General features: G+C 37.0%; 1 pseudogene; it reads right to left on the bottom strand.

Moving 5' to 3' along the window:
* Nucleotides 1–381: 381 nt before the first annotated feature.
* The window catches only part of LOC116910950, a 29,248-nt pseudogene continuing 14,112 nt past the window's right edge, over nucleotides 382–15,517 (bottom strand).

Genomic DNA, 15,517 nt, shown 5'->3' with positions numbered 1-15,517 from the left:
AGTATATCCAGTCACTTTGTAGAGAAGAACTAAAGGCCCTCTCACCAGAACTTCATTTAATTCACAAGAGATATTGATAAATAAATGTTAAAGAGATTAGGGATATTTAAGTGACCATAGCCCATTGCTTTCCAGAGATCACATGGGCTCCTGTTTGCTTCTATATTTAAATAAGCTGGTTATATATTTATTTCTAACCTCATGTTTATTGTGTAATTATGCACACAATTCTAGCACACACGACTCTAGGACTTGATCTTTTCTGCTATGAGTCCATGCTCACACATTAAGCAGTTTTTGTTGTTATGTATACCTGTCAGAAGCCTCTTCACCTTCCTCTGATATTCTGACCTTTCTCATTTTGTTCTCTGCCTTTATGTCTTAAAATGCACCAAGTTCTCTATGTCTTGCTCCCTTCCTCAGCTTCAAGGATTTACACCTTTGTTTGCCCTGTTGAGCTTTCTCTTAAATATGGGTAGAATTATCCTTCAGTGTCCTTTGGAATCCATTTTGAATTATTTTTATGAACAAGGTTAAAAGTTGAGGAGTGTGCTCAGAACTTAACTCGTAATAAAGCAGTGAGTTTATCCAGCTTACAAATATTCTTGAGAGGTTACTAACAGAAACATGGGGCAAAGAAATAGTTACATCACTACAGTGTATCACCATATACAGCCAATGACGTAAAAGAACCTGCTTGTTGGAATCACTTTCAGTCAATTTACCATTTCCTACATATTCTAGCATCACCAAAGATCATTTGTAGTTGAAGTGGTCTTAGGAATCCCAGGTGAACGTCCTATCATTGTTCTATCCCTCCCATTAGAGAATATTAAAAGTTTATTATTACCAACTTAGACTAACTATCTCTATATTGTTCTATGAAATTTGTTATCCGGATTACAGTGACAAGTCAGTCTTTACTCTAAAATGAAAATATTCTAAACATATTGTAACAGGGATAAAAGGCCATATAACAAGATTCTATAAGATTAGATCATATTAGGTTCCCTAAATGGTGTCATTTAATATTCCTGTATTGTATGAGATCTCTGAACCAAGTGTCGAATAATTTTTATCTTTAACTTAATACCAGATCTTAGCACCAGTACAGGAAGTGGGAGTTTGGTGATGTGATAGTTTCTCACCTCAGGTTAGCAGCATCTGGGGAACTATGAGAAGATTCTGGAAAATCAGTATCCATAAATTCCCTCTGGGGTTTTCACTTCAAGGCTTTTGTTGAAAAAGTCATTTGAACAATGACTTTCATCAACTGCTTGGAGGAAAAGATTTTTTGAAAGTATTCTATAAGTTTATAGTGAAAAGACCGGAATCAAGCAGAGTTCCTGTTTAGCAAGGGCGTGTTCTGAACATGAGCTACCACTGGATGCTAGCTGAGGTGCTTTTCATAGGACTTATTACAAAAACTGGAGAGAAAACATTTAAAGACGTGATCAATCCAGTCAGCTCACTTGTGAGCAGTCAATGTTCCCAGGTGTTTGGTGAAAGATCCTAGCTCGAGTCTCAGGATGGTGCGCCACAGGAAACACCAATCGCGGATGAACCCCCAAATGAAAGATCTCCGAAGAGAGACCCTTTCTAGAGTCACGGGAAATAGCGGACCCCAGACACAGAGAGACCATTTTGGATGAAATTAGCAAAGGCGGGGTTTATTATGGAGATCTATTACGGGGATCTCTGGGTCGACACGTATCCTGCGCAGGAGACAGAGGTGTCGACCCCGAAGCTCAAAAGTTAGGGGTTTATATAGGGAAGAATAGGGGGTTTGGTGCAGTTACACATAATTGGCTAATTTCTGGTGCGGCTATAGGTGATTGGCTCATTTAAACATGGCAGTGAGATTACAGCACAGCAGGAGAGTACCTATTGACTGGAGGGTACAGGATTTTAGAAGCTAGGGGCCTATCAGGGTTTGAAGGACATCTGGTTAAGGTGTGACTCTGAGTAAGCTGGGGGAGGTGCCTTTCTGCCAGATGGTTTGGGTCAGTCCTGATAACTCGGGCTGGTTCCTGCATTCCTTTTCTTTATCTTTATGGTCTGTTAGTCCTAGCGGCAGGGCAGGGCTGCCTGGACTTGCTTTTCACAGTGTTTAGCCCTGAGTTTGTGAATTTTGAAACTTACTCTTTTAACTTCATATTTTTAAACCTTAAATCTGTATAATTTTCCTTTCATTTAGAATGTAAATTTATGTATACACTGTATACAACTTCCACTAAGCTGCACGAACAAAGATAAAAAAACAAAACAAACAAACAAAAAAAATATTACACCATGGGATTGGACCTTTAGGAATGATCCCTTAGCTTGAATCATGTACTAACTCCTGTTGATCTCTCTAGAATACAGTGTTAAGAAGCAGTGTGTGCTGTGACTTGCTTTCACTCAATTTATGTACATGATTCTTTCGTATATGTATGACATGCTTAAAAGTTACACAGTGCAGAACTTTCCACTATCCTTAACTGTTATAAAAATGTCAGTTATTTCCTTTGTTATGAGGATTTGGTTAAGGGAAACTCCTCATGAGTATTTTGTGGAAAAGATTCTTTGAAAGTTGCTCTATGAGGAAACCTCTATGGCTTTGGTCTCCCTAACATCTTTCTCATGCCTGAACTCTACCCCATCCTCTTACATTTTATCTCTCAATGAAGCTCCTTACAGATTTTAGAGGGAAATCACTCATTTATTTCAAGCCATACTAGGTTTAGTTTCTATCTATCTATCTATCTATCTATCTATCTATCTATCTATCTATCTAGTCTAATGATCTCCCTCTCACCTCAAGATTCAATCATACAATCATAGCCTCAAAGTCCTTTCATTCCAGTAAATCACACTGAGGAGAGATCATTGTGTTAGCTTCCATTGAAAATTGACCAAGGCTATTTATTTTTCATTATAAAAACTAGATCCTAAATCAGGGATATTTAAAGACTGGCCTCCACATATTACAGAATAAGTGACAATTGAAGTTTCTTGAAAAGAAGAAGAATTAAAATTCTCATTTGTTAAAAAGGTTCTTCTCCCTAAGATTTTTTTTTAAATATTTATTTATTTATTTTATGTATGTGAATACACTGTAGCTGTCTTCAGACACACCAGAAAAGGGCATTGGATCTCATTACAGATGGCTGTGAGCCACCATGTGGTTGCTGGGAATTGAACTCAGGACCTCTGGAAGAGCAGTCAGTGCTCTTAACCACTGAGCCATCTCTCCAGCCCAAGATTTTTTTTTCCTGTCCTTGTTTCCCACTTCTATGATTTCCAACTATGGTCAAATATAGTTACTTTGTATTTGAATTCCAGCACATATTACAAATGATAGTAAATTGAAAGAGAGACAAATCTTTTGACTTAATTTTTTAATTATCTTAGATGCTTGGAAGACTATCCCGTTAATCTGATGCAATCACTTGCTTGCATTACAATTATTAGCATATATTTCTAAAGGAAAGCACCCTCATCTTGCTTTGTAATCCTGAATTTCAAAAAAAAAAATAGCTGTGCCTTTGATATGAGGTGAGTACCCATGCTTGAACCTGCATTACAGTCCCTCTGAATGTGGCTATATTTACTTCATTGGGAATCCTCTGTAATCTGCTCACAGCTTCATTCTTCTCACACCTTCACCTCATCATTTTTGCTTCACTCCAGGAGAACTATGAATTCCTCAAATCACACTGTATGGCTTCTTTACTTACACTGCTAGAAGCATAAAATATATTTCTTATAAGCAATAGAAATACATTCTTATTCTCTCCAAAATATCCTTGACTGAGTATAAAGTGCACTGTAATATAGACAAATATGTAATCGATAGGATGTTTGTAACAAGTGGCTGGGAAGTTATATTTAACTTATGGCCAGTCAAAAAAACTGTAGATTTTTGTGATTGTTGTTGTACAGGAAAGTGAGAGAAGAGTTGGTTTCATAAAGAACCTCATTCAAAATGATCTTTGGGGAATGTTTGAATACTTCATAGCAAGTCTTGAGACAGAAAAGAATTAAAATGGACAGAACATTATATAAGAGGCAATATGTTGCAGCCTTCAAGTAAAGAAATAGATTTCTAATCAAATTAAATTAAAATCTAGAGAGGAGCTTGATCAAGAGACAGAACTTAATGTACAAAAAGAAAAATAATAACCATGGACAGTATGACAAGGGAGATCCCAGAGCTGCATGTATACTTCCCAAACCAAAGAAAATATATAGTATTTTTTAAAGATTTATTTATTCTATGTATGTGAGTACACTGTTGCTTTCTTCAGACACACCAGATGAGGGCATTGGATATCATTGCAGATGGTTGTGAGCCACCATGTGGTTGCTTGGATTTAAACTCAGGACCTCGGGAAGAGCAGTCAGTGCTCTTAACTACTGAGTCATTTCTAGTTTTTATATCCTGTCATGAGGAGGAAAATAGTTTCTTAGCCATTATATGATTTAGCCTGGTGTAGCAAAGAATAGGAAGAGCATGGAGCCAGGATCAGAGTATGTAAAGCTACGAACTACAACCCAGAAAGATTTATCCATTTCACACTGAAGAAAGAAAGTTGTTGGGGATGTGTCCCTTATATATGGGCTGTAGGATCTGGATACTTAGAGTAACTAGTGTCTTAGAAACACAGCCCTGTGATATACTAGCTGTCACCCATAAAAGTTACATGATATTGCAAAGAAACCATATGCACTGAAAAAAATCGATGTCTTGCTTCTTTTGGGCTTCTGCTGTTTGTATTCCTTCCTTGGATGATGTAACACATGGATAAAAACTGTAGCCTGGACATCTAAGTCACCAAAGAAACTAAGCGGGGAAAAGACACAAAATAGAATGAGAAAATAAGCAAAAACGACTCTGACATTTATATCTTTTGAGTATGTAGACAGAGCAGTTCCAAACCTGAGTTAGCCTACATCACACATAGCGTGAAGAAAGCTAGTACTGAATAAGATCATAAAATAGGGGCTGCCGTTAGGCCACAGGACAGCACTGCTTCTTAACTGTGGCTCAGTGACTGAAGTGAGGGGATGCAAGGCATGACTGTGTACGTAGTAGAATCTAGCCTCTGGAACTTACCAGAGCAATAAAGGTACAGCCTGTAACCAAAGAAAGAGTACTTTCACTCTCTAACAAAACTCCGCTTCTAAGTACATGTGACCTGGTCTAATGTGAACCTGGATACTTCATCAAATGATTTAGAAGATTAATTCAAAATGGGCTCATTGGTATTGTGGTGCTCAGATGATGAGGGTAAAGAAAAAAGAATGAAACAGGTATCCTCAGTACCACACATAAAGTGAGGCATAAGGCTTTGTGTTCAAGCCTATCTAAATCCAAATGTCAGTTTTCCATTGATGTTATTTGGCTAGACCTGCGGCGTTATGCATTGTCACTTGTCTACAGCACTAATTCTTTTTCTTATGTTTTTGTTAAAAAAATTCTACATGGGTGTATATTGCTGATCACATTCTCCCACAGCTATTTTCTTTTCCTCCTATCTCCTGACTCCATTTGTTCTCTTTGAGCCCTAGAGAGTTTCATTTCTACTTTCATTTTATGTTTGTATGCATGATGCTAAGTAACCGCATAAAATCTAACTGCCAAAATTATATGAAATTCAATATTTGCCTTTCTGAGATTGACTTAGTTTTCTCAATATGATATTCTCCATTAGTATTGATTTAACTCTAAGTGCAATAACACCATTCTAACTAAGAAAGTTCTACTGTGTGTACAAAGTACATTTTCTTTATTCTTTGTGGCCAAACACCTACATTGGTTCACAAAACTTAATTACTTTGAAGAGTGTGATTGATTACTAATACTAATTAATCCTAACTCATTATTGTTGGACATTACATTTACAATGTTTAAAAGTGATTTTTCTGGGCCTGTGAGTTTGTTAAATGTGTAATTATACCTGTCTCTAAGCCTGACAAATTGAGTTTGATCCTCAGGATTTGTATGGAAAAAGTAGAGAAATTACTATTGAAAATTTTCATATGCTTTGATATATGTATGTAGCACTTGCATAGACACATAAATATTCACAAAATAAATACATACATAATATAATATAAAGATAATTTTTTTATCAGAGTTTAAAATAACTAATGTTGTCAATTGACCAAGGAAGTACCTATGGATTTTTTTTTAAGCCTAAGAATATTTCATGTCAATTTTCCTCTATTAATTTATGTTCCAAATACGGAGTGTTGAGAAACCAACTTTAAAAAACTGATTTGAGAATATAGCAGTATAGGGACTGGGGAGATGATTCAGTGTGTAATGTATGAGGGACTAAGTTCAAATCCACAACAACCATGTAAGTATCTGGATGTGTCAGCATATATTTGTAAATGCAGGGCTGGGCAACAAGGACAAGATGATACCTGGGGTATGGTGGCCAGGTGGACTGTTCAATTACTAAGTTCTAGTTTCTGTGATAATTCCATCTCCAAAAGAAGATGGAAGGTGTTGTTGAGAGTGCTGACCACATACAGGTACTTGCCAACTAGCCTGAGTTGGATCTGAGGGACCCAACATTGTGTACTGAAAGAACCAATTCCATCACATTATCCTCTGACCTCCCACAGAAGCCATAGAACATGCATGCTCACATTCAAATACATATACAAGTAAATAATAAATTAATGTTTTTTTTCAAACACCATGATTAGCAACAGAGAAAATATTTTTGCAAATATGCATATACATACATGTGAAGTACATGTGAATACACACACACACACACATACACAAACATTAATATCACAAACATTATAGTTTGGTGTTATTTTTGTTGTGATAAAACACCATGATTATATTCATTTCTTCATTTCTTGACAGTGAAGTTCTTCCATGTACCTTAATTCTTTGCATTTCATCAGATTTTGGCACAAAAGATGTGCTTGGTGTTCATGGTAGCTATCTTCCATTTCACTTTCTAATTTGTGTTTTGCATCCTTCATGTTTTTTTCAACTTGTTCCCTTTGCTGTTTTTTCATTACATCCAAGGACTTCCATCTCTGAGGATTTTCATACCCAAATGTGCCATGCTGAGCAAAACGAGGTGGTATAGCTCTCTCCTTTTGATACATTGGATTTCTCTGGAGCAGTTTTTCAAGACCATCTTTATCTTCTAACTCTTCAAGTGGTTCCACAATGACAAGGTATCTTTTTCAGCAAGAAAAAAATCCTTCACCCCATCTTTCACATGCTTTTCTGCTGCTGTCTTGGAAGCAAAATCAACAAAGCCTTTCCCTGTTATCTTCTACCAGCATTCACAATTACAACAACCCTTTCAATAGGACCATACTGACTAAAGGCCTCTTCCAAAAGTTCTCTAGAAACAAAAGTAGTAGGATTCCGAATAGACAGTTCTGCAGCATGTATGGCAAACCCAACCCAAAGCTGTCTACCTCTCATGGAAGTATCATCAAGTTCAACTTTGGCCATTTCAGTCAAGGCTCTAGATTCAAGTTTAATGAACCTGAACCTTTGCCTTTGTTGATAAAAGCTTCTCCGGAGTCTCCATACTTAGCAAACAATCTTTTTAATTCATCCTCTGTGATATCAGCAGGTAGGCTCCCCACAAACAACCTACAGTGCTGTGTGTAAATTTTCCCACAACCTCCCCTAGAGAGACAAGTTGGCTTCAAATCCCTCCTAATCTAATCTTTTCCTCTGTGAGAGGTCCTGGGCTGACAGGAGGTGGCCTGTGATGCAGCTGCTGGTAGTAGGGCATATGGTGTTGCGGGCCCCACAGGCCTCCCGGCCACCTCTATGAGGTGACTTCCAGTGGCCACCAAGAGCGTTCATGCCCTGGTCACCTCCTGGCTTAGGCCCACCGGCATCTTGCCGCCTTTGTGCAGCCAGGGCCTGGGAACTCGGCATTAAGGGAGGAGGTGGACTGGGGGCAGTAGAAGGGACAGTGAGAGGCAGAGTCGGGGTAGGACACGGGCTGGTCTTGGCCCAGGTGGTTGGGGGATTGGCGGGAGGGGCCGAGACCGCGGGAGGCGGCACACTGCTCACTCTGGCGCTGAAAGGAGACCTTGGGGAATTAAGGGCTTGGATTTCTGGGGCGGAGGGCGGGACTGTTGATTTGGTGGCTGCTGGTGCGGTGGGGCTGCTCCAGCGGAGGTTACAGAGGAGGTTACTGCTACTGGTGGTGCGGAGGTGGAGGCGGGAGCTGTGACTTCTGGCTGCCAGGACCAGGGCGATTCTGGTTCAGGCCCATGCCAGGCGGCAGAGAGCAGATGTCCTGGAGGCTGCCTTGGCCACCGCCTCCTGAATAGAGATGAAAGCCTCCACCACCACCATCGCGACTCCTGGAAAGGATCCCAAAACCATCAAAGGGTGGTCAAGACAGAAACAGAGAAGTCGCTCAGGGAATGTGGTTGCAACCTTGCTTAGCACAAGATGGAAGATGACACAAGCTCATATCTTGTGCTTCTTACAAGAGCCTACCATGCTTCTTCAAAGGAAAGCTATTGGGCTGAGAAGATGACTCAATGTGTGACAACTCTTGTCACAAAAGAGTAAAAGGACCTAATAGTAGGTGTCCAGAAGTCTCATATAAAGCTAGACACGTATTAAAACTATCCATGATTCCAGTGCTCCTACAGAGAGATGAAGGGTGGAAGAAATGAAATTGAGAGAGCTTGGGGGACAGGCCTTCACAGGATACTCTGTGGGAAGTCAACTTAGAACTCAGTCTCAAGAGGTGGAAGATAAGGTTGTACTCTGAGCTCAACATATGTCATGTTGTCTTGTATGTGTCCTCTGCAAGTAATACACAAAAGAAGTTTACTGTAGTTTAATAAAGCTATATAATACTACAAGGTGGAAAAACCTTTCTGCAGCAATGGACTGATGTTTTTTTGTATTGATTAGATATAAATTAAAAATCAAATATATAACTACCAATTTTTTTTTCTTCTTGTATCAATGCATCTCCCTTTGGAAACCACCTCTGCTGACCTTCACTGAACTGAACAATCTCAGGAAAGAACCCAACTCCACTGTACTGACCACACAGCTCTGATTCCCAACTAAGAAAACATAACAGACTTCCAGGGGACTAACTCAACTCAACTCACTTAAATGGACAGAACTGATTGACTCTCTCTCTCTCAACTTCTCTTTGTTTTCATTACTGTGCTCTTCATCTGAGAGATCTGAGAGTTGTGCCTAGCCTATCTCTGACTCATTCTTTCAAATATTTCTTGGGTTTCTCACTTTCTTTGCACCTTAATTAGACATCACTTTCAAACGTGGATGATTCCTTCTGTAAACTAACCTTACCTATGTTGTCAAGGATTAAAGGTGTATATTAAAGGTATGTTTGTATTCCGTCCAGAATTGCCATGATACTGCATTATTTCTCTACACTTTTCTATTGCTCTTTCTTGCTCTGCCTTGCAGAATTTGGCAGGTTGTTTCCACTCACAAATGTATTCTAATGATCTATTTTATAATCAACAAATGCAGATTTTGCTTCTGCCCCATTTCAAGGGTCCTTAACTCCAATGGTTAGAGGCTTTTTAAATAATGTTGGTTGGAAATGGATAAGGCCTCTGGGTAACACGACTTTTCACCTGACCTGAGGGGTATAGTTCGACTCCAGTAAAATTTGGAAAGAGCAATGTGAAAAATCAATACTGCATAAAGTAAAAAAGTATTACAGAGATATGATGGACAATACTTTGATGGTTACATATTTCTGATTTCTAAGTTACCATTGATCTCCCAATGGGGAGCCCCCACTTGGAAATAAGGCAGGATATGGAGGGAGCCTGACTCACCTAAAGAAGTTTTAAAAAATAATGGAAATTTAAGAAATGAATGCAAATTGAGCAAATGTGTTTTTGGCTCCATAGAAACTCTGGGATTGCTTAGCTGGTATTTGACACATTGATGGCCTAAAACTAGGCATATACAGACAAATTCAAGCAAATTTAATTGAAGTTAATACATTTAAAAGAAAATTAATTCAATTTATACAAAGATAGAGGAGATATAATTATACTCCACAGATAAATTAATCACCATAAAAGGGAGGAATAAAGCAAAAGTGCATCAATTGTTTTTAAGATAGGAGGAGGAAATAATGATAATTGATTTACTTTCAAGTATATATGGATGAATAAATAAATCCAGGTCTTTGATCTTATTATATGAGAAAAAGTCATGGATAAGGTTGCAGGGTTATAGTTGAGTTTCTTGAGTGAAGTCAAATTAGTCTAAACAAATCTGGATCATCCAGAGAAATATCTCAATAAAGAATAATTGTTTTAAATGGTACAAAGATAAATTAGTCTCCATAAAATTCATGAGCAAATGAAAATTGACTCAATTATTTTTAAATGTTTTAAAGTAATAATCATTTTAAATTGTCTATTTATCAAAATGAAAGTGGTTATATATTTGGTGGTATCAATAATACTACTAATCCTCTGGAAGGGAGGTCAAAATAGAGGAAGCTTAAAGGAAAAGGGTGCGGCTAAATTGAATCTGTCGATTACAGGTTGCTGCATTAAAAACATGATATTTTAGGAGAGAGGTTATGTGTTTGTGTCAACAGAAAAGGAGAAAAGGCTTTGGACACCTTCCAAAGTAGTGTGGTTAAGACATGATAGTGGAAGAACCCCTGAAAATGAAGATCCTGATTTCGTACAGGAAGAAAAAAAGTCAGCGACACCAAACAGTACAGGCAACTTTAACTGCTGACCGCTCTACATGGGATCAGCCCTAACTAAATCTGGTCAAGACAAAAATGTCATCTGTAGTCAAAACTTCAACTATACATAGCCAATAAACCTTGTCAGTTACAGAATCCTCAAAATTCTTCATGCTATTCTTTCACATGGCATGAATGAAGATTTATTTCATTTTGAATACTGATTAAATTAACTCATAAATAGAACAGTGATCTTTCCCTGCTCTAAATGGGGGCAAAAATTAATGCTTAACTAACCACTGTACCCTGCACGATCCATATAAATGTCTTTATAGAATTAAATATTGGTTGTAAGATTTATATATGACAGAATGAGAAACCAATGGTGCAGCTCTTACAAAATTCACCCTCTGGGATAATAAAATGACGTGCTGTTCCACCTTCCTGCCTAATTCTCCCTCAATTGATGCTGTTTCCAGAAACTTGCATCCAGAACAGCTTCAGAAATGGCTTATAATCCCCAATGACCTTGGAGCATCCAGTCTTTCAGATGGTTACAGGTAAGCTCTGAATTTTCTCAGGATTCATAGACTGAAGAAAAAATTCTGTAGTTAGCTTTCTTGGGCCTATTCTAATTTTCTTATTTCAGAGAGAGAGAGAGAGAGGAAACTAAATGAAAACTTAGAAAGAATTCCATCTTTCCTTCCTCTTCTCTATTCTTTCTTAGGAAATTGGATGGGGTTAAAAAGAAAAAGAGATGTAGATATATTCCAGAAACCAAACAGATATGGATGGGTTATTAAATATTTAATCTTTGACAAGTCACGTTATAGACATACTCTTAGTTTGGTAGAAATCTTTATATATTGATGCGTAATTAAAGTTATAATTGCTTTCATTGTACAGAATTTATATATTGGCACAGGTTTAAGTATTTCATTGTTATGAATATTTGTATATTGATACAAAATTTAAAATTAATTCATTACTCATAGCCATTGTGCCTATGAAACTCATTTAACAATACAAGGCTTAGTCCTAGCCCTTTTTAAAACTGCTATCAGATACTTTGTAGAATGATTAAACAATGTAAGATAATAGTCAATTAGTGAAACACATTTTCTTATTAGATTCTAATTTATTTAATTATAATAAAGTGTTTTAAAGTTACTCAAATAGTGAACAGTTAAAATGATCAATGTTTGAAAGTTCAGTAATGCTCTGTATAGATTGTCTTTAAAAGACTCAGATTCAGAAAATATGACATTTAATGTTATTTCATTTTTTTAAAGTGTACTGACTATGAGGCACGTCTTTTTCTGACAGTATTCCTATATCTCTTCAGGGAAAGAGATGAATATCAATATCTCCATGTAGAGTCCCTTCTTGCTAGTCACTGGGGGAAAATGACCTAAATTCAAATGCAGACAAAATGCTGTCCAAAAAGGGCAAATGGATGCAGGATTGTCACATGCTAAGCCTTGGCAACACTTTCATAGTTACAGCATCACTTAAGATCTGTCAGATGTTCTGGGCATAAAGACTGAAAATAGATGTTCTAACATTATAAGAAATATTGGGGACTTTCCAAGGTTTTCTTCAAATTGTTCAATTTTGGAAGCTGTGTCTTTGTGCTTTATGCATGTTAAGGTAATATTTACTTCTTTCTTAAATATCTGATGGTATTGATGAATAAATATAGTGTCACAATTAATCCTAAGTTGTTTAGCATGGAAGATGTTTAAAGGATAATTTTCAGATGGCAATTAAAGTCAAAATTAAACATCATTGCGGTACAGAATTGAAAACTCTTATCCAAATGTCTAAGTGTGATGGACTAGACATTATAAGTATATATCACACCCTATACTTTAGTTTGCGTAATAGTTATAATTGTGTTCAATTTATATCTGAGGGAAACAAAGCCTTACATTAGAATGAAAGGTAGTTTTTGAGGTTTTTTTTTATCTTTTACTATCTATTTTAATGCTAACTGAGGCAAAAGCTGGATTCTGCATGCAACCCCTGGAACACTGATCCCAAATTAATTCAGAATAGTAAATAAAGAAGCTGACAATAGGTTGGAGAAGAGACATAGGTGGGGTTTATGATGCTGGGTTTGAGAACCACAAGAAAGAGAACAAGAACCACCATGGGTAGAAGAAGAATGAGAGAGAGAGAGAGAGAGTGAGAGAGAGAGAGAGAGAGAGAGAGAGAGAGAGAGATAGATAGAGAGGGGGGGAGGAGGAGGGGGAGGAGGAGAGAGAGAGAGAGAGAGAGAGAGAGAGAGAGAGAGAGAGAGAGAGAGAGAGAGAATGGGCCAGGGACCAAGAGAATATGGCTCTCAGGGCTGAGTAGTTGGAGTTCAGAGCAGCACAGGTGGAACATAGTAAGTAATAACTTAGGTTATGGATAAGAACGTAGATTCCAACAGCATGGAAGATAGAAAGCTGTTCAGCATTGTGCTGCCTTTATAAGGCTATCTCTTTCTTTCTTCTGGGACTATAAATGGTGTAAGGCAGGAATAAACCTGGTACCAGTGATTATTTTCACTACAGCCACAAAGTAATTTATTTAATTTTGAAATAATAACAAAAAAAAACCACAATTGAAGAAAAGGTTTTATCGGGACATCCCCTGGCTACAGATGTTCACAGAGGCATGTTCAGGTTAGGGGAATAGGTGTTCGGATAATGAAAATAGCACTTCTGTCATTTAGCTGTTAAAGTTTTGTTTCCCATAACATAGATCAGATCTGGACAATCTCAGTGATTCAATGCTGAGCTTTGTCAATGCTGGGGAAGAGGCAAAGAGAGAGTTCGGCTCAAAATCTTACAGGATTTCCCCAGGGTTACAGAGGCAGACAGTGTGCCAGTGCTCAGAATCCAGTTGTGTGGTGAATGGTTAACTTATATAGCCCTTTCTTTTCCTGACTATTGCAAGGGAGGGAATATGAATGGGGAGATGGACAAGCTAACTTAAACCAAGAAAAATATTTTGAAACAAATGAAATAAATGGTTTTCTTTAAATTCAGCTAAATTAAGTTTTAACTGGATGATTTTGCTAGACACACAGTTTACTTGAGTATACGTTATGCAACTAAAGGGGAAGAGGATATTAGAGTATAAATGCAAAGATATTTTTAGTGTAAGTTTTCCATATGCTTTGTTAAATATATTGACATGTACAAAACAGTATGCTTCGACTAGATTTCTATTCACTTATGCATATCAAGGATATAATGATGAATTTACAAATGAGTAGAAAATAAATCTGGCTAAACTTAGCTTTTAGTTCAAGATGCAGCTTAGAATAATTATAATTACTTTTCATCACATCACAGTTTCAAGTTATGAATTTTGAATTACTTAAGTTTGAGATTTAATTTAAAACATTTTGTTCATGTTAAATATGTTAGTGTTATCTGACATCTATTAGATCCATGCAATTAGATCTGGCACAGTGTCTTGTTTTTATTTTCTGATTTTAATAAGTATTATTTAGGGGAAGAAACATGAATGAGTTAAAAAACAAACAAGATACTTGAAGAGAAGTCAATTTTTTTTCACCATTCCATGAAGCAAGTCATACAACATACCCCATTGCATTAATTAATTAATTAATCAATTAATTTATATTTGTTGCATAATAGTGTGTAGTCTGTATACATGTGTGCATGCATATTCATATGTTTGTGTATGTTCCTGCATGTAGAAGACTGAAGTTGATATCTAGTATACTGCTTGATACCTCCCAAGTTTTATTTACAGAGACAGAGTCTTCTGAAGGTCTGGAGCTCAAAGAATCTCCTGATTTGGCTACAGGCTTATGAGGGTATTCTCTGACTAAGCTTTCTACTTACTGGTCTCAGAATAGGCTTCACATATGTTCAACATTTATGTGTTTCAAGCAATGTAACTCTGACACTGATACTTTTGTGTAAAGTGATTTACCTACAGAGCCATCTCCCAAGCCATATTTATTTGTTTAGCAAGTAAGTGATTAGATTAAAAGACTCCATCTTTCCCTCCAGAATCCAGAAAGCTTTATGTTTCTAACTTACATTTTAATTGTATGTATTGATGCATTAAGGATTTAGGGAAGTATGTGCTCTAGAACATGTGATAAGAGGTAAAACTCTATTACAGAAGAAAAAGCTTCCATTAAAAACAGACAAAGAAACAAACAATAAAATAAACAATCACCTTTATATTTAGAGAAGATCATCTATTTCTAGTCCCAAAAGGCACATTGACTCAGTCTGCAATGCTGTCACAGCTAACTCAAAGCTTAGTGACACTTTGTCAGTGGCTTAGAAAGTCTTTACATTTCACCTGTTTTGGAGGTACAATAGGAAATAAACTTCTGTCAGATATCAAGTTCACAATTTCTATTTAGAACCAAAATGTAAAATCAAATGGATCTTTTCTCTGTAGTATTTTTCCTCAATATTTTTATCTGAGTTTTAAGAAATTCACTTATTTTAATGAAGGTGGACTTCCAGAGTCCTGTATAATGACATACCTGAGTAGGAACAATATTCTTCTGAATGTTCTGGCATTTTGGCCACATTGTTAAATGAGACATTTGATATGATGATAAATACCTTTGCAGTCTTCAGTTGTCTTTCCATGTGGTGTGTATCTCTCTCTCTCTCTCTCTCTCTCTCTCTCTCTCTCTCTCTCTCTCTCTCTCTCTCAACAATATCTGTGATTAAATGCTGATCTTTGTCAATGCTGGGGAAGAGGCAAAGATAGAGATAGATAGATAGAGATAGAGAGAGAGAGAGGAGAGAAAGAGAGAGAGAGAA

The sequence above is a fragment of the Rattus rattus genome, chromosome 10, assembly GCF_011064425.1.
Source record: "Rattus rattus isolate New Zealand chromosome 10, Rrattus_CSIRO_v1, whole genome shotgun sequence".
Classification (NCBI taxonomy): domain Eukaryota; kingdom Metazoa; phylum Chordata; class Mammalia; order Rodentia; family Muridae; genus Rattus; species Rattus rattus.
This window is presented reverse-complemented; position numbering and strand designations above follow the sequence as displayed.